Raw genomic sequence first — 26,063 nt, 5'->3', positions numbered from 1 at the left:
TTTAAAATATAATAAATATACATATATGAACACGTGTGTATTACTTATATATTTACACAGTGTTGTTGTTGTTGAGATCATTGTTTAAAGATTTTACCCTATATAGGAATCATATACCTAATTTGGATCTAGTCTCTAACTAAATATGTAACCATTGAGTCGGAGACACCGAACAAAAGTCGTTCCAACTGCTCAAATTGATAAATATTTTCTGAAAAATTCAGGTTGTTTTTTGTCCTTCAGGTTACTCAAAGCCAATGAAGAGTAGACGTTTTATCATCAAAATGTGTTTTTCGAAGTAAAATAATCGATCATCATTATAGTCATAAAAGTTAAAATCAACCAATAATATAATTATGTAAATCCAATGAAATCAAACATAGAATCAAAGATTTGAGAAAACGGATTCGGGATGTAAAGTTGTCAACTCTTCGAATATTTATTACAATTGGTTGTTTGTTAATGCGTTAGTGAACAATCTATATCGCCTTCCATGGGTCTTTATTCAACCATATCATACCATACAAGTCTCCGGTTATATTAAGATATGGGTTTGCCTTTTTGTTTTAAAAATGATTTCGGGCAAGTGGAAGTCCAATTTAAGACCACTTTTTGTAGCAATTGCAGCCGTATATCAGGAACGATGCGCCGAATATCCTCTTCCACGTCTTCAATCCTCTCGAGCTTATCTACGTAGACAACCATTTTCATATATGAATCCCACGATCTTGCTGGTGACGCCATAGTCCCAAGTTGCGAGATACTGCACTCATCAAAAGTTTCCTTCAGGGATCGTCTCAGTGTGATCCTACGAAAAATCACTGATTTTCGCGAGTTTTTTTAATATTGAACTAACTAATCGGTCCGGTTTTCTTTTTTAAATAGAAAAAATATGTTTATTTATTGGGTGTATAAATAAAAAATTATTTGTTGATTTTACATTAAGGATTTATAATCCTGTGCGATGTTCATGATTACGGCAGCAATTTTGATCTAAAACAAATATTTTAAAAAAATTATTGATCTTTTTAAAATTCGCGCTAAGCAATTTCACAAAATGTGGCGGTTTGAACAACAAGTAACGATTTAGGCCAAACCGTTTTGAAAGACACCATTCTGAGAAAAACGCCCACTCTGTTGCATGTAGCGCCGTTCTTTTATAACCAATGGACTTCTACATCAACATCCTCCAATTATTCTTCTTCTTTACTGGCGTAGACACCGTTTACGCGTTCTTCTTTCTTATTGTAATGTGGCGCCAATTGGAGATTCCAAGCGAAGCCATGTCCTTCGGCACCTGAACTCTCCATTCGAAAGGAGGTCTTCCCTTCTTCTGCTTCTCCCGGCGGGTATTGCGTCGAATACTATCAGCGCTGGAGTATTCTCGTCCAAACGTACGACATGACCTAGCCAACGACTTTTAATTCGTTAAACTATGTGAATGTCGTCGTATATCTTGTACAGATCATCAGATGTCATCATCATCCATGAATCTGCACCATATAGCAGGACGGTGATAACGAATAACTTTTAGAATTTGGTCTTTTTTCATCGTGAGAGGTCTTTACTTCTTAATTGCCTACTCAGTCCGAAGAAGCACCGATTGGCAAGAGTTATTCTGCATCGGATACACCTGTTCAGGCAAAGAAAATGTAATTACTCGTGGCTTTAAAGCGTTTCACCTTGAATGGACGGCTTCATTTTTGAAGAAGTATGGATTCGTTCAGTTCACTAACTGATTCACTTCATCAAAAGTGAGCTTCGTCGCTGAACAAAGTTTTCTTGTGAAAATCGGTATCGGTGGCCATCTCGTTTTGGGCCCATACACCGAACGTGCGACGCGTTTGGTGGCTGGTCGGCTTTATTTCTTGCACAAATTAGTTTTTGAGAGCCAGCAAACCAAGATCTTCCATGAAGTGGTTGGGCACAGCTCCAATTATTGTAGTTGATAGCGGAAGGACTCATTCGGGTCTTCTTGGTTACTTACTCTACAGCAGCATAAACGTCTTTGAGACGAACTGTATGGCATCTCTGAGAATGCGTATAATCCACTAGAGTAAACGTGATACAAAGCTGATCCATGGTTGATCGAATTATCGACTCCTGGGCGATAATTTTTCTAAATCGAACAAACATTTTTGTAAAAAATTTGCACGATTTGCAAAGATTTTACTAGAGTAAGTTTGTTATTGTAAAATGGCAAGCCCATCTGAGTATCAATCATGTAACAGCTGCTAAAAACACTATCTCAGAAAGAAATATCATCTCAGTTCACACGTTTAAAATAAACACCCGTTATAATCCGCCTTATGGTTCAAATTTAATATTTTGCATGGAGTCGTATCGTTCCAAGTTCGAAGTAGAGTTAAATTTTAGGATTTAAAATTTAGAATTTAAAGATTAATGTGATAAGTTGAAAAATTTTACGACATGATGTCTGAGGTTACCAGATTTTTTCAATTTATGTTTGCTTCATTTAATAATCGGTCGGCCAAGATGTTTTAAATGTCCTATTTATACATAAATTGTCATGGCATAGTCATAAAACCACGTCCACCACTTGAGTGCTTCAACAACTTTCACTCAAGTCTCCAATAAATCCTCGGCTCAAACTCTTTCCGCCGCAACCAAACAGATACCACAGAGTCTGCTAGCGCGCGTGTGTCCCAATACTTGCTTGTACTTCTTAGTGTTTCACATTTTTATAGTTTTACTGCTTTATTACTATAAAATACTCGCATTTCAATTTGATGTTGCATGCAATCATCACTGACGCAACAGCAACAGCACCGCAATCGGACAATAGACCTTAGCGCTTTGATGGCATGGGGCATGCATTTAATTCTCCAAAGGCGCCACTATAAGCTATAGCGCCAACAACAACGTGTGTGGTCGGCAATAAAGTTCGCGTGGCCGATATTTTACCACACACGTACCATATAAAGGGAATTTGTAGTCCATTAAATGGCAAATACATTTATGACTGTTTCGGGGTGCAATTACACCCTAAAATTCAAATTATAACAACAAACCAGCCAAACACTTTGTTGTAGTCCATATGCGATGCCGACGAGTTCGTCTCCGCGAAGCATTTGCATTTCCCAATATAGAGTACTCGTATAACAACAACGCTGTAGATCCGAAACGAGCCCACTATCCTATGCTCCTCGACGTTCGGCTCAAACGTTTTGCTAGTGGCCACATTTGACCGCCAGACCGCCAGCAAAACATAATAAAATACCAACTTAAGAATTTATATATTTACAATCTTGCACGGCAGCTTTTATTTGCGCTTACCTTTGTTATTCGGTGCTTTGTCCCTTTGGCTTTCGGCAAAGCTTTTAGCCCGGACCAACAATGGCATGTCCGGCAGTTCACTTGTCGGCTGAAAAGTTGAAAAGTTTTTAGAGAAGTCATTAAAGCCTTGTAGTGGTAAAATTAATTACTTGTAGTTGCGAACAATGTTACAGCACCGCTAGTCCACCAAACCCGAACTCAACCAGCTCACCTGCGTGCCGACTGCTGACACGATGGTGCCTGGTAGCTGATGGCTATAAAATGGTGAGTGAATATACATAGGTGCTCTATGTAGACCGCTAGGTGAGTAGACACCGCAACAGTACACATCGTCCTTGGCCACCTTTTGCCACAACTTTTAATTGACGTTTTGTGTTCAGTTATAGTTGTTTTCTGAATTTGTGCACGGATTCCTATCTAAGTATCGCGTGCTTGCGCCATTCATACAAATATTTGTTGATAATATGCTTATCTGGGTTTGCATTTCAGAATGTTCTAATGTGGACATATATTTCCGGTGGCGCATTGTTTCGCTTTGAAAACTTTTTTGGTTACATTTTTGACGAAATTCCTGCTGAAAATGTCTCTGACTTTGCCAATTTGGGACTTTCATAGTAAAAGTTTCAGTTCGCCTACATTTTAAGGTCTTCATGTGAATGGGTGAAATCGGGTAATGGTTACAGTTGGACAATGGTTTTGGTACATAAAAATCTCTTGACATATAAAGTAAGTGAATTCAGATTGCAAACACGTCCACTATCATCAAAATCTTTCAATTTATAACCGATAAATAAAGCACCAAGCAAGATATCGGAAAAATCTTTGTACAGTTAGTAAAACACTATTCACCTAAACAAGATCGAAAGTGGACTATAAGCTTCCAATTCGTATCTGATGACCTCTGATTAACTATAAACCGAAAATATTGGCCAATGCCTTAAAGGATATTTCTCAAGCTCTATTAACCTAATATAAACCTTTTCAAACATCCGGCTGAATATATATGATCTGGAAAAAATTCTTAATTTTCCGAATAGTTGGCTTTAATAATCTGTAATTCGCGTACTATAAAAACGATCGGGCTCCGCTTTCTGGCGTTAAAACTAAAAAACAAAATTTTGTACTTAATAAACGAAAACGCAAGCCAAGTGACTGAAAATGAGAACATTGTTTATGACCCCAATACTGTAAGAGTTAAGCCCACGCACTTTGATTCCGCCGAATCCCTTTTCGGTCATTTTGATGTCACAGATACAACGCTCTGGAAGGCGAACTATCGAAAATATTGATACAAGTTTGGAAATCGTCGAGTTCGACCATCAAGTAAGCACTGCTTCGATTCACCAGTATCTAAATATTACACAAAAAACTCTTTGCAACCATTAAAAAGAGTTTCGAGACAAAAAATAGCTCGTTATATGGATGAGAAGCGACTTAACGCAACCTTAAACCTTATGAACCGAATTTCCATCTACGAAGCTATGCTGATTCACAAAAACAAAATCGATCCATTTCCGAAGCAGTGATGAAAAGTTGGTCACTTTCAATAACGTCGAGCTGAAAACGGGGTGTATCAGCGCAAACAATGACCAAGCCTTGACGGCCAGGAAGGATGCAATGTCGACTCATGGAGAACGTGTGGATTGCTGCCTGACCAATAATGCATATTTTGCTTCTTGACGAAGCCATTCAGCCAGAAATGAGCCTCATAGCTGAAGATGATTTTTTCGATGAAAATCCGTATCATTTTTGTGTTGTTGCCCAGCCCAATTCACGAACATACTTTTCTGGTGATCAAGCGGCTTCAGTTCTTGTGTCAGTTTGATCTTGTAAGGATATGGGCCGAGATCTTTTCCAACGCTGGGGAATGACGTGTGAGAGACTGATTTGGGTCTTCCTCAAGTGATGCGCTAGCGGCAGCAATATTCTCGACATTACGGGCACTTCTTCGTCTTACTGGAAACATTTTGTACTGTGCCTGTGGATTCAAATTTTCCCACTAGACGCTCAATTGTTGATCTGACAGGATGATTATGACGACCATAAATTCGACGCAGCGCTCTTAAAATTGAGGTCACTGACTCCGAATTTCGGTAAAAAATTTTAATATTTTCAACTCGTTGTTGGATTGTATATCTTTCCATGATGAAATGACAAACCTTACTGAAGAGAAATGTGAAAAGAGCGAGAGAAAAATATGGCGATCGTCCCTCTCGGTCTACTTTTGTAGCGTCCCTATTGAAAAAGCCGTTATTATAAAGACGGTGTTCGTTTCAGAAAACTGGTTGATGGTTACTAGGTTCGTCAACTATAGAAAATTTAACGATAGTGGGACCAATCATGAGAGAGTCACTCTTGGTGCTGTTTTCTATTTTCAGGGAGTATATTCTACATTTTAGTTCGGGTGAACGAACTTTCTATTCGAAATTCAATAATATTGTAAAAGTACGCAAATATATTTAAATACGTATTTAATCCATATATTATAATTAAATCAGTGTCAATAACCTAAGGTGTGTACATTTTCGACAGCACTAGTCAGATATTCCAAAACAAAATTTGAAATGCATTAATTTTTCGGTTGTTTCAATGCGAATAGTCAACATTTCGGTTGTTTTCTTCATTTTACTAAAATGTCGTTGGCAACGCAACAGCTGCTGAACGAAAAATAATTAAAAGCACTTATGTAAACGAGTACTCAAAAATTACTGTAAACATGTGCATAGGTACATATTTGCAAGTATTCAAATATATGTATACACATAAATAAGTAAGTACATAAACGTGCGATTACCCAAGAAGTTGTTCGACTTGTGTAAGCGCTGATTAGTTGACTTTTACGAAGAACGAAAATTCCGAAAATACAGAAAATTCGGTGTTAAAGGGGTTGAGGAATGGCATATGTATACATTCATACATACAAGTATGTAAGTATGCGTTCGCATGCAAATTAATTGAATTTAAAATAGCTGAGTATGTAAAAATACTTACACACACAAACATATGAACAAGTGTGTGTGCAGCTACTTAACTAGGACTATTTGTAAGCAATCGCAGGCTTTGACATGATTTTTTGCTCACGCCGATTAAAATTACGCGTGCACGCCGCCTGTGACCGAGTCGCCCTTACTGTGTGTGTGAGTGTGCGCGTTGGTTAAAGCGTTGTGACGGGTTAATAAAGCTCATATACGCATTGCGTGGAGCGAGCAATTGGCGCCGGGCAAATAGGAACGTCACCGTGCCGGAGCATTGTTTTGCGCCATGAGCTGTGAACAGTGGAGCAGTCACAGTGAGTTTAAAGGCAATTAAAACCACGCGTTGTCAAACTCATAAATACGTCATGTTCAATTAAAATTTAATTAAAACTTATGAACAAGTTAAATGTCGTTGCCATCACTGTTTGAGTGGCTGATTGGCTTCAAGTGCGCGCTTGAAAAAATGTCGCTGCCATATTATTCTGCGAAATCCGGTCAATTACACATAAATAAGTGAATAAATTAAATGTTTTGCATAACGTTAAATGCGGAAAAGTTTTATGATTTTAAAATTGCTAATTGATAACTAAGCACAATTGCTTGTCAATTGAAATGAATACACAAGCGTATATACAGTTGCCATTTTGAAGAGCTTGAAGCTTGCTTAGGACATGCGCCATTGACTCTAATATGCAATAATTATATGGTCAGTTGATACCATTACTTTTTTTTGCTCTTGGCATGACTTTTATATTAGTTTCGTTAAGTTGTGATCATCGGAGTTTAGCTTTTGTCCGACCTTCAACACATCGGAAATGCTCAGCGGAAAGTTCATAGCGTCCAATGTTTCTCTCTCTCTCTCTTTCTCTCTCTATTTTAAATTCTTGTACTCCAATTATAAGGTCTAATAAAAACCAAACCATTTTTTTCTCGTGTTATATTTAGCGCCATCTCGTAACGGTATTTGACGTTCGAAAGATACACATTTTTACTAAAGGTAGGAAAATAAATGAGAAAATACGTCATATTTTTGACACTGTAACAGCGAATCACGCTCAAAGAAGGGTCATTATCGAAAATATCGATAAAAAAAGTAAGGAAGGGCTAAGTTCGGGTGTCACCGAACATTTTATACTCTCGCATGATAAAGTGATAATAATTTACATATTTTTTTATTTTGCTGTAAAATTAATTAGATTAGATCAATTTGTGTACTTTGAGTATTGAATTGTATTTTCATTTCCTAATGTATATATTATACAGAGAAGGCATCAGATGGAATTCAAAATAGCGTTATATTGGAAGTAGGCGTGGTTGTCAACCGAGGAAATATTATATACCGAATTTCATTCAAATTGGTTGAGTAGTTCCTGAGATATGGTTTTTGGTCCATAAGTGGGCGACGCCACACCCATTTTCAATTTTTGAAAAAAGCCTGGGTGCAGCTTCCTTCTGCCATTTCTTCCGTAAAATTTAGTGTTTCTGACGTTTTTGTTAGCCGGTTAACGCACTTTTAGTGATTTTCAACATAACCTTTGTATGGGAGGTGGGCGTGGTTATTATCCGATTTCTTCCATTTTTGAACTGCATATGGAAATGCCTGAAGGAAATGACTCTATAGAGTTTGGTTGACATAGCTACAGCAGTTTCCGGGGTATGTACAAAAAACATAGTAAGGGGTGGGGCCACGCCCACTTTTCCAAAAAAATTACGTCCAAATATGTCCCTCCCTAATGCGATCCTTTGTGCCAAATTTCACTTTAATATCTTTATTTATGGCTTAGTTATGACACTTTATAAGTTTTCGGTTTCCGCCATTTTGTGGGCATGGCAGTTGGCCGATTTTGCCCATCTTTGAACTTAACCTTCTTATGGAGCCAAGAAATACGTGTACCAAGTTTCATCATGATATCTCAATTTTTACTCAAGTTACAGCTTGCACGGACGGACGGACAGACAGACGGACGGACATACAGACATCTGGATTTCAACTCTACTCGTCACCCTGAACACTTTGGTATATATAACCCTATATCTGACTCTTTTAGTTTTAGGACTTACAAACAACCGTTATGTGAACAAAACTATAATACTCCCCTTAGCAACTTTGTTGCGAGAGTATAAAAAGGTAAAATCGGTGGGTCTGGCGGTCACTTATGACAACTTAAAGCCAAGCCGGTCGTTGATTGGTGACCAATTCAAGATTGACGGTTAGGAAGGTTTTGCTATGTTTTTGGTGCGATTGACAGGGGATCATCTACCATTAGCTATCCGCCAAGCTATCACCAAAATCTACATCAACGGTTGCACCATTTGAAAGAAATAAGAGGGGATTATGTTCCTTCAGAGCTACAGCAACAGGCCACACACATCAATACTGACTCGCCAGGAGGTTCACGAGCTCTGTTCAGAACTGGCACTAAGTGATCACTACCTGTTCGTAAAAAATAAACTTTATAATCTTGGAAATTTAAAAATATTTAATTGTACAATGTGCGTTCCAAAGTAAACAGGAATTTTTGAATCTAGCACCTCCCGGTGGCACTTCATCGTGAAGTTGCGTTTTAAGTGTTATGTTTGTGCGAGCCAACATTAAATTTTGTTTTAAAATTTGTAAAATTTTTATCGAAACGTTTCAATTGATGAAACAAGTTTATGGCGTTTCGTAGCAGAGTTTTCAAGTTTTCAAAGTGGTCGTGAGGACATAAATGACGATCAACATGTTGACCAATCAAAATCCGTGATCACCGGAAATTCCATCGAAACTGTTCGTGAATTCATCAAAAATCAGCCCAAATCATCATTGAAATTCATTGAAAAGGGATTTGAACATCTCAAAACATCGATTTATCGCATTTTGACCGAAAATTTTGGGCTTTTGAATAAAATAAATTGATTTTGCCGAAAAAAACACTTGTTCTGTTTTTTTTTAAGTCCTGTTTACTTTGGAAAGCACCTTTGTAATAATAATAAAATATTGGCGCAGTTCTGGTGTTTTAAGGACCAAAAGTGGATGCAATTTAAGGAAAAGAACTTACTAATTAATGTACCTAGTTTCATTACGAATTCTCAAACTCTCCCGGCAAGTGCCAAAAACGACATTGTCAATACTAAAGAAAACAGCGAATGTTGGAATGGTTCGTAGCTTAGTTTGACCAATTTGACCGTTTTTTCTTCAATTCAGGCAAAGTAGAGCCTTGAGACCTTTTCGTTTTTCTCAAGGTAATGACTAGCTATAGATTACACTTCGGGAACTCCATATCAATGTCGATCAATTGGCCACCAAGAACGTGTGATCGTTAGACTTTTTTCTGTGGGGATATGTAAGGTCTAAAGTCCATGCGGACAATTCCGCTTCGATTCAGGTCTTGCAGCAAATCGTCAAGCTTAATTTGCGTCTTCTATCGACTTTTTTGGTTGGAGGTGAAGCCATTCCTCATACAGCAGAACTAAATTTCGCAATAGAGAGCAGGCCATTATAGATAGATGCGCTTTAGTAATATTCATTAGATCCTCAGCGTAGTTATCACACATAAACATTATTATCTGAATCATGGTCGCACTAAATAAAAATTTCTTTTCAAGTGACGAGAACCAACTCAACGGAGAACTCCCCGGTCTGTGGGATATTTTAAGCAACGCATCTCTAGCTGGTAACATATGAATATTTAATTTCACCAATAGTTGCCAGCAGCAACAACTCCATCTCTGCAACCGAAACCATTTGAGCAAATATAGAAAACACACAATTTAGTGAAAGAAAAAAGGAAGAGAGCCATATGACATTTAAGTTCGGAGCAAGAGGGACACTCTGGCAGACTGTTCTTTTTGTTTGTTTGCTTACTTGTTTGTCTGTTTGCACACATTTAACGGATTATTGAGTTTTCCCAAGGCGTATCGCCATTAAGCGCATAGACGACAACGACGTCCGAGGGTTCAAGTGACGATCGCAAAGCAATGATCGCAGCAGCGGTTGTAACAACTACAAAAATGCACACAAAATCAATGCTGCAATGTGACAGCTGTGCAGCAAAATGGAAAGGTGCTGGCGTGTGGCTGAAACGACGAAGAGGCTGGAAGTGCTGGAAGTAAACGCATAAGTATTTAAGCGATTTTCTGTGCGCGTCCTGTCATTTGTGGCTAAGTGGCAAATACTTGGCAGCGGTTGTGATTGCTGTTTACTGTTTCTTGGTGGCTGTTGACGGTGCAGCAAATGTTGTGCACACATTAATGCTGGAATGCCTGTGCAGATCCTGTCGCTGAGCAAATATATAAATATAAATATGTTTATGTATGTGAGTATATACATACAAATTTGTGTGTGTAAGTAGAGGCACATCGTTACTTGCCAGATATGCAAATACTGCATCTAGCATGGAGTGGCTGCTGCTAGTTGTTGTTTTCTTGTATTTATTTTGCTGCTTTCGCTTGTTTAGCATTGTGTTTAAATAGTTTGTGTGTGCACAAATGGCAGCGGCGTCTTTTTTCAAGTTTCGGCAAATCGATGAATTTATTTGTAGTCGCACCACAATAGATACGCACGCTTACCTCTTATATGTTGCACACTGTTACCGACGCATTTGTCTACACTTGTGTTAGCGCGCACGCCGTTGGCGGCTAAAAACAAAGGCATGCCTTAAATGCCTACCCACACACATTAGCCATTTTACAAGTTGGCCTTTGACCATAAACGCATGCACGCGACTAATTCACAGCCCGCAAAAGTCATGTTGACACTTATTGGTAATTGTTGTTCATAGTTCTGCCGCAGCTATGTACTTGCCACAGCGCAAGCCACCAAAGTAGCAGAAAAATGTTAGTACAACAACGGTAAATGCACCGCGGCCGACTATGCAAATTTCTTGCCATAGCAACAGTGTTGCAAGCGCATTGTTGCACGTTCTCAACACAATTCACACACATTTGTTGCACAGCGCTGATATGCCACATGCGTTTCTAAGCCTTTTTGTGGCAGAACATACCTGTACTTTATCAAAGCGATTACACGCAACAAGTTCAAGTGCAACATAACTGTGCAACCGTCGCGGTGGGGCTACGCTAACAGCTAACGGATAAAAAAAAAATTTAATTTTAATAGTAACAAAAGCGACAAACGCATATAAGTAGCTGGGGCAAGTAGCAACCACTTAAACAGTCATATTTTATACCCGATTGCACACGCGCGCCGGCAGCAGTGGCAACAAGGAGTGTACACTTAAATCAAGTCATTGCCAAGCAGCAGGTTATCAACGCCACGCATGATGCCACACGCTGCGGCATGCATAAATAACATATTACACCTTCACATTGCCAACTGCCACGTTGCCACTGCCATGATCATTGCCAGCGCAACCCAAAAAAAAACTAAGAAAGCATACGCAAGTACATTGTGCAATTGTGGCATGCAGCACCAAGAGCTACAGCTGCAGCGACTGTTGAAAGCCGTCTAGTTAAGTTGAGCTTATACACAAAAATTCTCAAGTGCTGTTCATTACGTAGGCTAATGTAAGCACAACAATGCGCCTGATAAGTCATTCAACATTCAACTTACAACCGTCAAACGACGACTCCTGCAGGCGTAAGCACTTGCATGCGACACAAGTGCCTTGCAGCCACCTTCAAGTATGAAGAAGCTGCTCAACAACATGCAATATGTACATATGTATGCACTCGTATGAAGTTAGCTTGCAACATCAGCAATTGTAACGCGATGATGCAGCGTTAATAATGCTTAATGCATTAAAATTCATCTACAGTCATTCATTCAAATGGCATTCATTCATTGAGGAGTCAACGTTGGCAGCCAGTCAGTCAGCCAAAAGTCATAGAAGCTGTTTATGCCACAATGGAGTGCAGTAGGTACACTTGATGGCGTCGCATCGCATATTGACACATGCACACTCTTACTTACCTTTTGATATTCGTCTATACTCGTTTATAAGTACGAAACAAAAAAAACATTTGGTGTTATTTATTTATTATAATTCAATCACTTTGCTTGTTTGCTGCTACATCATCATCATTAATCAAAACACCAGCGTAGAGCCGATGCTTCGACTGCATTTGAAACCAAAATATTCTGAAGACATTCTTATTGAAGGCCTGTACGTTAACGATGTGCCATAAACTTATGACAAGTTAAAGTGTCTACATTTTAAAGCAAATTTATAAAAAATCTTACCAAAGCTAATCTGCACATTATTTTAGTATAAGCTACTATATTTGACAGCAACCTTTGGCGCTTTTGTGAAAGCTATTTTAAAAGCTTAGTTTTTAGAAATTAATTAATTTGTTAAGAGAAGAAGGAGAAGTTCTGTATTTATGTCTTTAGAGCACCTGGATAAATTTTATCCCAACTATCAAAAACAAAAAAAGAAAACAAGGGAAAGCTGTATCCACGGCTGCACCGAAGCTTATTGAAGCTATACGTATGCATTTTTTATAGCATAATAAAGGTACCAAAAGATCTTTGCTTGATTTTGATAGATCATTTTGCAAATTTTAGCGTTGTCTGAGATAATAATATGTGCCAAATTTTGTAAAGATACTTTCTCAAATAAAAAAGCTTTTCATACAGGGACTTGAGTTTGATCGATAAGCTTGTATGACAGCTTATGGTATACAGTAAAATATCCCGGATAGGAAGTTTTCATGGAAGTTTTCATGGAAACCGAATATCGAAGAGAGAGCAAAAAAGGCATCGATTGCCTTGTACTGCTGTAGGGGAGCCAAAGGCAAAAGGCAGGGTCTCTCACCGAAAGTGGTCCTCAGGCTCTACACCATACCATACGAGCGGCGTTCATCAGCATGTGTGGTGTCCTTAAGTCCACCTCAAATATCGCAATTAACGCCATCTTACACATATTGAAAGGTAAAGTTGCTATTGGACTCAGAGAATCTGGGATCCTAAAAGAACAGGTGTCTAAACATTCAGAAATCCGCATTCACTTCTTTTTAACTTCATACCGGATCACTTGGATTATGGAGTCGCCAAACCGCACTCAGGCGGCTCCTTCTCTGCCCTTATACCGCCGAGGGAGTTACTGGTGGGAACAAACCGTTGGAAAACAGGGACAGTGAGCTTCTTTACGGATTGGTCAAAGGTTGGTGGAGGTGGAGGGGTCTACTGTCAGGAGCTCTACATCAACACTGGCTTCAGACTACCTGACTGTTGCAGTGGTTTCCAGGCCGAGGTTTAGCCATTAAGGAATCAGTATATTTAATGCTCCGGTGTGCCGTCTCCTTCAGAGAAGTGACCTTTCACTCAGACAGCAAAACGGCGATACTAGCCTTGAACTCATTAACAGTGCGCTGTCGCTAAATCCTTTGAGATTTAGCTATCTCTTTACCCTCAGCAAGGCTGGCATCTCCACAGTTATGGGGCTTTTAACTGACCATTGCTCTATTGGAAGCTTAATTTTAGTCTTAAAAATAAGCTCCTGATCCAATACATGCATGCCACCGCTTAATTCAATTATCTATACAGTTGTAAGCCTTGAATGAGATGACCTTCGGTGCCATCAATGATTTTGAGTTATTTCGATTTCGTCTCATTTTTGGAGTGGGATTTTCAAAAGATTCAGATCTTTTGGTACAAGTCTGCCATTGAATCGCTTCATATCCAAAATATGAACCAAAATAAGCTGAGTCGAACCATAAAAGATTTTGAAATCTTCTGTTAACTCTTAGATGCCAAGACGACGCTTGTTAAGCACTGCTTCTTTAATATTTTCGATGCTATCGCTTTTAAGAGTGGTGAATGGGCGATTCCGATAAGGCAAGTTTACCATGGCTGGCTCGACCGTAACTGACTGCTTTGTATCACACAAATAATGGTGTTCATGCCAAACTAAGAAAATTTTTATCGGCTTCGGTCAAAAGTTTACTTTTCAATCCGCCACTTTGCGAATAATTGATGTAAAGCTAAAATACAGTACATACAATTGACTAGCAAGTCTGATTTAGATTGAGATCCTTACAAGATATCATGATCTCCTAAAATGTACGTATGAAAAGGGTGTTTCCGAATATTCGACCAGTAGCAATCCTCTTATTATTTTATAGTTTCAATAGCTGGAAAGTGATTAAAAAAATGTGGCTTTGTGGGGATATTTTAGATTTGCGTACTTTCACTGTGGACATGCTCTGAATCTCAGTTTCTTTGCAACTTGGAAGATAAGTTTTCTCTAGCAGAAGGCACAAATCGCGGTCTGTAATTGTATCTGTCGTGAGAGTTCATCTGATCTTCGGCAGTTGGTTCAAAATATATGATAGCTGGAATGTAAGTGAACCCGCCATGTCGGCGTGGACAGCAATACCACGGCGTGTGTTAGAATACTGTGATTGCAAGAAACAATATTATTAATATCAAATTAATCACTCGTTTTTGAAAATTCACAGCAATATTATACCCAGTTGTCGGTAAACAAAAGATTAGAAAAAAATTGTTTATAAGCCAAAAGTTTAAAGCGGAATGTGAAGGTGAAAGAAAGTTGCTGGGCGTGCACGTCACGTGCTCATTAAATAGAAATTTATATTTCACTAACAACAATAAGTTGTATACTTAAAAAATATCAGAATATTGAACATTTACCAGCCAAGTGTATGATATTAGGGCGAGCATAAAAACATTTATATCGATTTTTTTAGTTTATATGGACAGACAGACGGACAGACAGACAAACGGACATGGCTAAATCGACTCGTCTCCGACGCTTCCTTCTGGGTGTTACAAACTTCGTGGCAAACCATATACCCTGTTCAGGGTATAAAAAAAGGAAGAAGGCCATGCAAGCCACCAATGCAATTTGTGAAGTTTACGGAGACGATGCTGTAACAGTTCGTGTAGCCAACAATGATTCGCTAGCTTCCGTTCTGGAAATTTCGAAATTCCGAAATTTCGATTTACACTGCTGAAGGTTGTACAGTTTTTTGGTATAATTTTAAATATCGTTCATAATCAAGATTTGTTAAAAAATTATTTTATATGTATGTATGTTATTCGTTTTATGCCTAATGTTTCGGCTAAACATTTTAAAGTCCAGTAATAACTCCAGTAGCTGAAAAAATCCTGCCTTTCAGGGATATTTTTTTTTGTTTATAGGCTAAGCATAAACTCGATATTAGTCTTTATGGCTCAACCTATTATATATGTACATATGTTATATACATACTTAAATCTAGTATTATACCCGTATGCATATCCAGTGGCCCAACTCATGTGGCGAAGCGTGCGCAAGCATGAGCGAAGCAGTAAGCTACAAAGTGTGCACACGCCATACATAGAGCTTTTCAAAATACTTTATGAGCAGAGAAAACAAAAATATTCGTTTAAATATTTTTATTAATGAACACTCTCGAAGACTTCCCAAAAACAATGTGCATGCATACCGCCAAACAATGATTATATACATATGTATATGTACATATATGTACATGTGTACATAGCTACAGTTTTTTAAGAAAATAAATCATTATTTGATTTGAAATTAACGAATTTATTGAAAGGCGAATCACACTCACAACTGGTGAACAAATACATAGGCGCTTGAGCACACGACAGCCAACTGATTTTACATTCTTCAAGCTTTTATGCCCATTCAATCAATAAGAGTACATACTTTGCTGGCATACATATATGTATATATGTATGTATGTATATTTATGTATGACTAAGTATCTTTATGCAGATGAAGGCACATGCTCTATTCAATATATTTCCAATATTTCAATTTAAGTTCGTTTTTTGGTGTTTCAATTGTTTGTTCAATGCCTGTTAATGAAAAACAAAAGCGAAAATAAACACTTGGGCTGAAAAGCGTGCCCACTTGGGGTATGAAATCATATATGTTTTTTTCGAATTTGTAGGTATATACATATGTACATATGAACTATTGCAGTAGTATAATTTGACGTCATAATACCGATTTTACATATGTATGTATGTATGTATTTAGAAAACTGATGGAAATGTGCCTTTATGTAGTTATGCCATCTCGAGTCAAAATATTGTAAAACTTGCACTAAAACTGTACAAGCCCCAGATACCAAATATGAAACCCCCAGCGATTATTACTAACATTTAACCGAAAATATCGGTAAATGTGTGAGGTGAACCGGGATTTGTCATTTTTAAGGGGTTACATACTTACGTCTCCTCGGGAAAAAAGCCTTTTTTAAAACTTTTTGTCTCATAAAAAATTATATATTTTATTCGAATTTTTTATTGTTATAAACATACACTATTACTAAATAAGTTCTAAAATTTTTGGAAAATAAAATTTTAAACTCGGCCATTGTCCTGCCATTCCCGGTGACGCCTTGGAAAAAAGATACGTCCGCGTTGGCAGGACAACTTCTTACAGGATCGTCTAAAGTGAAAACTACTTGTTTTAGTTGAAACCTTAACTTAGAACTTGGACGAAGGGAAAAAAATTGAAAATTGGATTTTTGGCTGACATTTTTACAAAAAAAATGAAAATTTCAGAGAAAATTTCGCGACATTTTTTTTTTGGAAATAGTTGTAATCGAAAAAAAAAATTTCATCGTCCGAGTCTTTAGGAATTATATGTCAAAGACTTGTGTAAATTTTTATGAAGATCGGTTGTCTAGTTCTCGAGAATTCTTGCCAACCTACTTAAAAACACAGTTTCGAGAAAAACGCATTTAAAGACGGCGCACTTAGCCTAGCTAGCCTCGAGCGCACAAGTTCTCAAGGCTCTATCTCCGAAACTATTACTCAGATCAACTTGATAATTTAGGACAATATTCTAGAGATGTTGTAGAGTTTAATAAAAAATAAAAAGAATTCAAATTTTGGAAACATTTTTTTTTAGTATACTACTCCATATACTAAATAACATATATGTATGTCGGTCAGTGTGTGAGTTATATAAGTACAGACATTTTTTAATTGGTTCTAACACCATATCTCTAATATAAATAATTCCGATCCTCTGGTTGCCGGTTTTCTTATCAACTCAAGATATTGCTTTATTACAACATATGTATGTACATATATACATATATCTCATTTTAGGGAAGAAGTGAAGAAATAATTAAAATTAGATGACTTTGCTATATAGATCATATATAAGTATGTATATTCGAATAAGTTCCCTAGATTGCTATATAAGAGGGTGATCTTTTCATGTATGTACATATGTATATAGCACATGAGAATTTCGATAAAACCACAGGAAAGCAAAAGGATCTTGAATGACATAAATTAACGATAATAACATTTTGTTTTGACAACACCATTCGGATATCCTTCCGTTTTGTCTGCGCAGGCACTAATACAATTCAAGTAAAACAAACATATGCATCAGATACTTAGTTGGCAAAGGACGAAAAGGACAATTAAGCCAGAGCAAAAATAATGTCATTGCCAAACAATGATGAAACATTTTGCCAGCTTCAGCACTTTGTCAGTATTGCAACAATGACGCAAGGAATATGTGTGTACATTTATAAATATATCAATGTGTGTCTTTTGAAAGTAAATGCCTTTGTGCATATATATCTACACACAAGCATTTACTACTCCACATGTTTTATTGCCTTAGCATTGTTGCTGTTGGTCGCAAACGTGTGTGGCAATTTAACGACTATTTTCTTTATTCGATTATTTGCATTGTGTTTAAGTATACATATACATACATATGTATGTCTGTATGTAGCTTTTGTTCCTAGAGATAAATGCAATTGTATGAACGTAATGTAAATATTTATTGTGTGGCGACAGTTGTTAAAATTTGAGGCGTTTAAATACATTCATATATTCTAAGTATAAGTGAAAAAGGACTTCGAACCTATTGGATACAAAGAACGTGTGAATGTGCATTGCGAATCGTGAAATTAAATGCATAAATTGTATTTAAAAAAAATCTCCTATTTTTTACGTTCAAGTTTGACCTTGATCGGTGTAAAAGTGGGCTCAAGAAAAAAGTCAAAATAGAAGTTCAGCAGGAACAATATTTAATTAACAGTAAACCATTTCCCGTGGAATTTCGTCAATTAAATTTAGTCTTAATTAAATAAGGAACACCAATAAACTTGTGATATGCGTCCAAAGAATCGCAGCTCTGCATTAGTGGTCATAATTTACATAAAATGAAGTTGATTGAAAGCTGCCCAAGTGATACTTCAACGTATTTTTCTTTATGAAATTAGAGTTCAAAACATATTAAGATCATAAACTCTAGTTAAGCGATGGTTAATTAACATAAGACAGATTCTGACTTGGAAGCATTGTAGCTCAGGAGACATTAATCAAAGTTTACTTGAAGTTAAAGTAAACTGTTGTTATCCGACGGTTCATTATCATCTGGCTATAGGCTAAAAAAAAAACACAGAAACTTCAAATTATCATTTGAAAGAACATTTTTTGGCATTTATGTTTTGAAGATTATCTCTTTCAAATGTTAGTTTTCTTTATGCGAAATCTGAGGAAACAAATTAGAATTCAAAACATATTAAGATCATCAGATGCATTGTAGCTCAGAGACATTAATCAAAGTTTACTTGAAGTTAAAGTAAACTGTTGTTATCCGACGGTTCATTATCTTCTGGCTATAGGCTCATTCATTGAGTCCAATTTTCGATGACTCGGTCGAGCATATCCATAGACGCTACAGTGGTGTGTTAGTCTTAAACTACCCACAAATACCCTACATTTATGTAAGCAGAAAACTAACCGCCAGATGAAGGTTCCGCAAGCAGTGATCTATATTATCAATCTAAATAATAAATCCAAGAGGAGCCTTCGCCGCGAAGCAACTACTAGATCTGTATACAAATTATTTTCACTCCACAACAAATACTGATGAAGGCCGCTCTTTTAATAATGGAGGGAAAATGTATATTATTTAAGGGGGAGCCTACTTTAAGAAAAAAATTCAAAGAGATTCATATTTTCTAATAATTTATCTTTTAGTTAAACTAAAAAAATTTCAAAAAAATTGTAAAATTTTAAAAATTTTTTAAAATTGAAAAAAGAGTGGTTTTTTACCATAAAAATTTACTTTATGTTGTTTAAAAATATGTTCAAATTTGACTTTTCTTAGTTTAAATTTTTTCTTAAAAGAAAATTTAATGCCAAAGATAATAAACTTTGCCTCAATTCTATAGGACGTTTAGTTTTTTTTCTATCGCCCGTCAAAGTTTTCGCTTTCTGCCCAAGCGCTAATACATGTGCTAGACGCTCGGTCACTGTTTCCCTTCTAGCTTCGAAGATATTTCGAATTCCCATCTAAAACTTTGGGGACATATTCTTAAATTATTTCTAAATAGATTTAAGCAAAAAAAATCGATTTTATGAAGCTTCTAAAGCAGGCTCCCCCTTAAAGAAATATCTGGCATTTGGTTATCTCAATCTTATTATAATTACTCAATATACAGGAAATATATACAAGTACTCCTAATTATTTGAAGAAAAAAATTTTAAAGAAAGATTTAGATCTGTGGCCGCTAACACATAAAAATTAATTCCCAACCCTTACCACTTTTAAGTATCAAGTTTCATTTCGGTCTGGCGCTCTCGCTGCCACCTTCAACTATAAATTTATTGTGGCATTTCAACAATTTCAGTTAACCGAATCTACCGTTAATTAGATATTCAACGGATTTTATTATCCACCATATCAACAAAAACATGGTCAATTCTTGCTTTAACGAACAAAACTAGCAAAACAAAGCACGGCTTGTGGTAAAGTGTGGTAATAGAAGTAAAAGGGAACAAGAAACACGCATTTTTGTCAACTAATTAAGCATTAAATTTGGCCGAAAACACAAGCATAGAATTGGTTAAGAAATGAAATAAAATTAATTAACGTCATGTTTTCCGCGTGTGTGCCATTAAATCGCCATACGAGTTCATTCATTCATTTGAATATTTATCAGCCGAAAAGCGTCGTAGCAGTGACTTAAATTTGTTTTAACCATTAACACGCCAATGGAATGGACGCTCATAAATATGTAGCGCGCTGATAAAGACGAAGCTTACCGCGTGCACACAGCTCCACATATACGTGGGCATGTATTTGTATGGATATATAACGGGGTGCCCCGCTTATCGCCAACACATTTGGTCCACTGTGCGGTGACAACTTTAGGCGGCAAATTGTGTCGTTGGCTACCTTTTCCTGCTTTTATCAGCCGCGCTGAGGCTTTTACTACTCACGCACGCATACATATGTACCTATCAACATGTGTGTGTATGTGCGTAGTTTATGTTGAAAAGTCGTGAATACGGCATTATGCATATCGATATGTATTTGTGACAACAAATTGTTGTCGTTGCTGCTGTTTATTGCTGCTGTTTGGCCCACTGCCTGTTGTTGGCCATACGCATTGTTGTTGCTATTGCTTTTGTGGCTGTTTTGGTGACAGAATTAATGTATTGTTGCTTGCTTTGGTTTATTATTATTTTTATTATCGCTGGATGTCGCGTAATCGGAACGGATTTATGCTGGTGACGCTCACACAACACCACTCCTCGCCACACCGTTGTTGTTGGCATCGTTAAGAAAACCTGAACTATTGAAATGCACCATATTGTACATACATACATACATATGTATTTTGTACAATATTTTAGTGCCGCTATTTAACCGGTTTGCTGTGGCGCTCATTAAATCTGTGCATTTTAGATACATATTCTGAAATTAGAGTGTTTCATAAAAATTGATTGGTTCGCCATAAATTTAAATTAGGAATATGTTTTGAAATTTATTATGACAGAAAAAATGGTTTCCATAATTCAGAAAGGCAAGCAAAGTCACTGGGCAGCTTTTGTAGAATTATTTATGTACATACATATGTATGTATGTATGCATACAAGTGTATTATCGAGATAGTTAAACAACAAACCTCGTAAATTTATTGATATCAATAATGAACTAGCCGGAGAAGGTGTTTTACTCATTTAAATTAGCTTAACATTGTATTTGGTATAGGTATTTACAACTTTAACAATACGTTTACCGTAGAGTTGTTTCGCAACAATGTTGCTAAGGAGAGTATTTAGTTTTGTTCACATAACGGTTGTTTGTAAGTCCTAAAACTAAAAGAGTCAGATATAGGGTATATATACCAAAGTGATTTAGAGTCGAAATCCGGATGTCTTCTGTTGTCCGTCTATTCGTCCGTGCAAGCTGTAACTTGAGTAAAAATTTAAATATCATGATGAAACTTGGTACACGTATTTCTTGGCTCTATAAGAAGGTTAAGTTCGAAGATGGGCAAAATCTGCCACGCCCACAAAACGGAACCTATAAAGTGTCATAACTCAAATAAAGATATTAAAGAAATTTCATTAGGGAGGGACATATGGACGTAATTTTTTTAAAATACTAAGTTTTTTGTACATATCTCGGAAACTACTATAGCTAAGTCAACCAAACTCTACAGAGTCGTTTTTTTCAGGCATTTCCATATACAGTTTAAAAATGGAAGAAATCGGATAATAACCACGCCCACCTCCCATACGAAGGTTATGTTGAAAATCACTAAAAGTGCGTTAATCGACTAACAAAAAACGTCAGAAACACTAAATTTTACGGAAGAAATGGCAGAAGGAAGTTGCACACAGGCTTTTTTTAAAAATTGAAAATGGGTTTGGCGTCACCCACTTATGGACCAAAAACCATATCTCAGGAACTACTAGACCGATTTCAATGAAACTCGGTATATAATATTTTCTTAACACCCTGATGACATGTACGAAGTATGGGTGAAATCGGTTCACAACCACGCCTTCTTCCAATATAACGCTATTTTGAATTCCATCTGATGCCTTCTCTGTATAATATATGTACAATGTACATTAGGAACCAATGATGATAGCGGAATAAAACTTTACACAAATACGGTATTTGAAAAATATGTAAATGACTGTCACTTTATCATGCGAGAGTATAAAATGTTCGGTGACACCCGAACTTAGCCCTTCCTTACTTGTTTTATATACTGTTTAACAACCTTCTTTGTGTATTCTCGTTATATGTATGTAGCCATCGTCTCGGCACAGAATTAGTCAAATAGTAAGATTTCAATATCTAATCTAAAATCTGTCATTTATTAACCAAGTCTAAAATTCCTTAGGGACAGAGATCGACACCTAACTCTTCTAAAGAGGCTTAAGGTAAAATCATACAAGTTCTAAATTTGTCCATTTAAATAAATGTTTAAGTTCCCAAATACATACAATAAATTCAAACAATTTTGAAATATCTCTGCGTATTATAATAAATAGCGCAATCTTAAAGAGATTAAGCGGCCCAAATGAATTATCTGATATCAGACTCGATTCGAGCTGCAACACGAAACAAGATCACAAGTCTCTTAAGAAAAAATACTGAATAAGAACCTCACGTTCAAGGGGCATTTAATGAATATTCTATACAATTAAATCGAAATATTTGAAATTGAAAATGTATGGTTGCTCTTCAGAGGTGATAATCTTCTCATTCGACTTCAACTTCTACCAGGTAAGTGACTTTTGGAATTAAAAGGAATTCACACGGTGACAAATCTGGAAAATACGATGTATAAAACAGAATTTTGTAGGCAAATTCCATTTAAACTGCAATTCGACTCCGAGTAAGCACAATAGTGCGGTAAAGTAGAGCCCTGTAGCCGTTTTGTACTAACCCAGGTACTTCATGCAGCTTACACCTTGTCAATCCAGGAAAACGGGTTTTCTAGCCGAGATGACAGACTTTATAGCTGATTTAAAAACTAAGTTTTCGAACGTTCCTTAGTCTCTGGTAGGTTTCGACGACGGTCACTAGGATAGATTAAGTTAGGTTAGAAGCCTGATACCTCGGTTCTTTGTGAAGCTAGACGAAAAACTTCTGTAATTGCATATCATCGAACGGCAAAAAGCCCTAAACCTATCCCATATCTGCTTAGATCTTTTTTTCAATTTCCGGGCTTTCACCTTGATGTCTAAAAGTATAACATCCGAGGTGTTTTTGCGTTGATGTGGCAAAGTCGGTAGGTAGGATGTTTTGAGATGATTCTATCTCATCTTCTTCCGAATAGCTGATGCAAGTGGCATCCGGTGAAATGTTTAATAGGGCAATGTCCACTTAGAACTATTGCAGCCATTGAAAGGGGGATGTTACTAAGAGCGAAGAGATTACTTGCTTCCGATTTGCCACCACCAGCTACACATCTAAACTCGCAAAACTAACTTGATAGTACTCGTACATCACTCTTTTGATAAGAGGAGCCTTATGCGAGTATGTAGTCCTTTGGACCCAAAATACAGAGTTTTTATGTTGTGAAGTAAGGTAACATTATAAACTGTGACAAAAAAGTTCCCGGAAATTGTAGATAAAACGAAAAATATTTAATAATTCATCAATATTTATTTTGTCGCCTTCAAAGTAATTCCCACCAGATGTCATACATTTAATCCAACGATTTTTCCAGTTTTTGAAACACTTTTCATAAGCATTTTTTGGAATGGCCTTCAGCTCATTTAGCGATTATTGTTTTCTCTCTTCGATCGACTGAAAACGGGTTCTAGAAACGGAAATTTTAGTTTGGGGAACTAGAAAAATCACACAAAGCCAAATCTGGTGAATCGGTGGTTGATCGATGGTATTCATTACCTTTTTACACCCTGAACAGGGTATATTAAGTTTGTCACGAAGTTTGTAACACCCAGAAGGAATCGTCGGAGACCCTATAAAGTATATATATATAAATGATCAGTAAGTCGAGCTGAGTCGATTTAGCCATGTCCGTCTATCTGTCCGTCTGTCCGTCTGTCTGTCTGTATATATACGAACTAGTCCCTCAGTTTTCAAGATATCGTTTTGAAATTTTGCAAACGTCATTTTCTCTTCAAGAAGCTGCTCATTTGTCGGAATGGCCGATATCGGACCACTTATAAAATATAGCTGCCATACAAACTGATCGATCGCAATCAAATGCTTGTATGGAAAACTTTCACATTTGACAAGATATATTCACGAAATTTAGTACAGATATTTTCTAAGGCAACAATGTAATCTCCGAAGAAATTGTTCAGATCGGTTAACTATAGCATAAAGCTGCCATACAAACTGAACGATCGGAATCAAGTTCTTGTATGGACAACTTTCACATTTGACAAGATATATTCACGAAATTTGGTATATATTATTACCTAAAGCAACAATGTAATCTCCGAAGAAATTGATCAGATCGGTTAACTATAGCATATAGCTTCCATACAAACTCAACACATAGTTACTAACAGAAATGCACCTGTGAAGGGTATTTAGCTTCGGTGCAACCGAAGTTAACGTTTTTTCTTGTTTGCTTTAAATTCGTACTCTTTTTGGAAAAAACTCAGCTTTATCAGGAGGAGTAGAGCAAGAACTGGTTTCCTGCCCAAAATTACGAAAATCCAATGCAACATGACCAGCGAGGCATGTTGAACTCTCTCGTTAGAGACACTTGCCTGGCGATTTTCGAGCATCATATCCTTCACTTTCTTAATATTTTCTTCAGTTGAAGAGATTGAACTGAGGTGTACCGATGTAAACAGCTGCTGTAGCAAAATACACATTTTTGAAATATGTTTTACCAGGAGAATTTACTTACAATTTCCGTGGGCTTTTTTGTCCTAATTTATATAACAAGCGTTGAAGCTGAATTTGGTGTGTTTGAGCAATGAAAGCCACGAAAGAAGTAACTGCAAAAGCTTTACTATAAAATTTCAATATAAGCTCAGTCAATTAAATATGTACATATGAAAGAAGTATTTCTCCAAACTAAAGAGCATATGTATTATGCCTTTTTTTTGTTGTTCTCCAAATAACATTTTTAATGGTCTTATATAAGACTATCATGCGACTGCCGAGGACATACATACATACTAAGTACATATGTATCTGTCGTAGTAACAATTGACAGTCCCGCCATTGAATTAAAAATTCTATATATCCAATATATTGACTGATATATCTAAACTGTGCAAAACATAAATCTTAATAAATTGGACAAATTTATCAGGCAATCGACCGTCAATCAATAGCGGCAATTACTTAACGAAAACTTGTGGCAGCCAATATGGACAAAAAGCGTTATTTTAGTTGTATGTATATATGTACATTTATGTACATATGTACAAATGCTTAAATTTATAATGAATATACATATGTATGTACTAATATGTAGTACATATTTATGTTTAGCTGTACAATTTCCAATATATCGCTGCATTAAAGGAAAATGGAACGCGATCAAAAATTTAATGAGTTCACTAAACTGAATGTGGAAATAAAAGCGCCACAGGCAGCTTATCTAAATTATTACAGCAACAAATTTACGTGCACATGGACATAAGAGTATATGTATGTGTACATGCAACACCCTTATTGAAAATTTTTAAACTGTTTATAAATTGATTGCCCATCGAACATATTGATACCGCAGCCAACATATTGATACCGCAGCCAAACCGAAAATGGCCGCCAACGGCGTGCCGCCGACATTTTACGCGCCTTTCCAACGCACTCGCGCGTTCCAATCAACTACTCCTAATTAACTTAATAAAAAAGCGGCAAATATTTAATTTTTAACTGCGTGGAGGCACAGAAGTTTCTGCTACGCCTAAATGCTAACGCGTGCCAGCGCCACCGACGACGCTATGCTTCCAACATGCATGCATGCATATGTACATATGTACATATGCACATAGCGCTACAGACACAGCGGGTGCCAGCATCCAACTGGCAGCGTTGCGCGTGCGTCTTAAGTGGATTAAATGATGCAATTACCACAACAAGAGTG

General features: G+C 36.8%; 1 protein-coding gene across 1 annotated transcript in view; it reads left to right on the top strand.

Moving 5' to 3' along the window:
- The window catches only part of LOC126761039 (homeobox protein araucan), a 165,151-nt gene that overhangs the window by 51,479 nt on the left and 87,609 nt on the right, over positions 1-26,063 (top strand). The window lies entirely within an intron of this gene.

This window comes from Bactrocera neohumeralis, chromosome 6 (genome assembly GCF_024586455.1).
Source record: "Bactrocera neohumeralis isolate Rockhampton chromosome 6, APGP_CSIRO_Bneo_wtdbg2-racon-allhic-juicebox.fasta_v2, whole genome shotgun sequence".
NCBI classification, from domain to species: domain Eukaryota; kingdom Metazoa; phylum Arthropoda; class Insecta; order Diptera; family Tephritidae; genus Bactrocera; species Bactrocera neohumeralis.
Note: the sequence above shows the minus strand (reverse complement) of the source record. Positions and strands in the feature narration are given on the sequence as shown.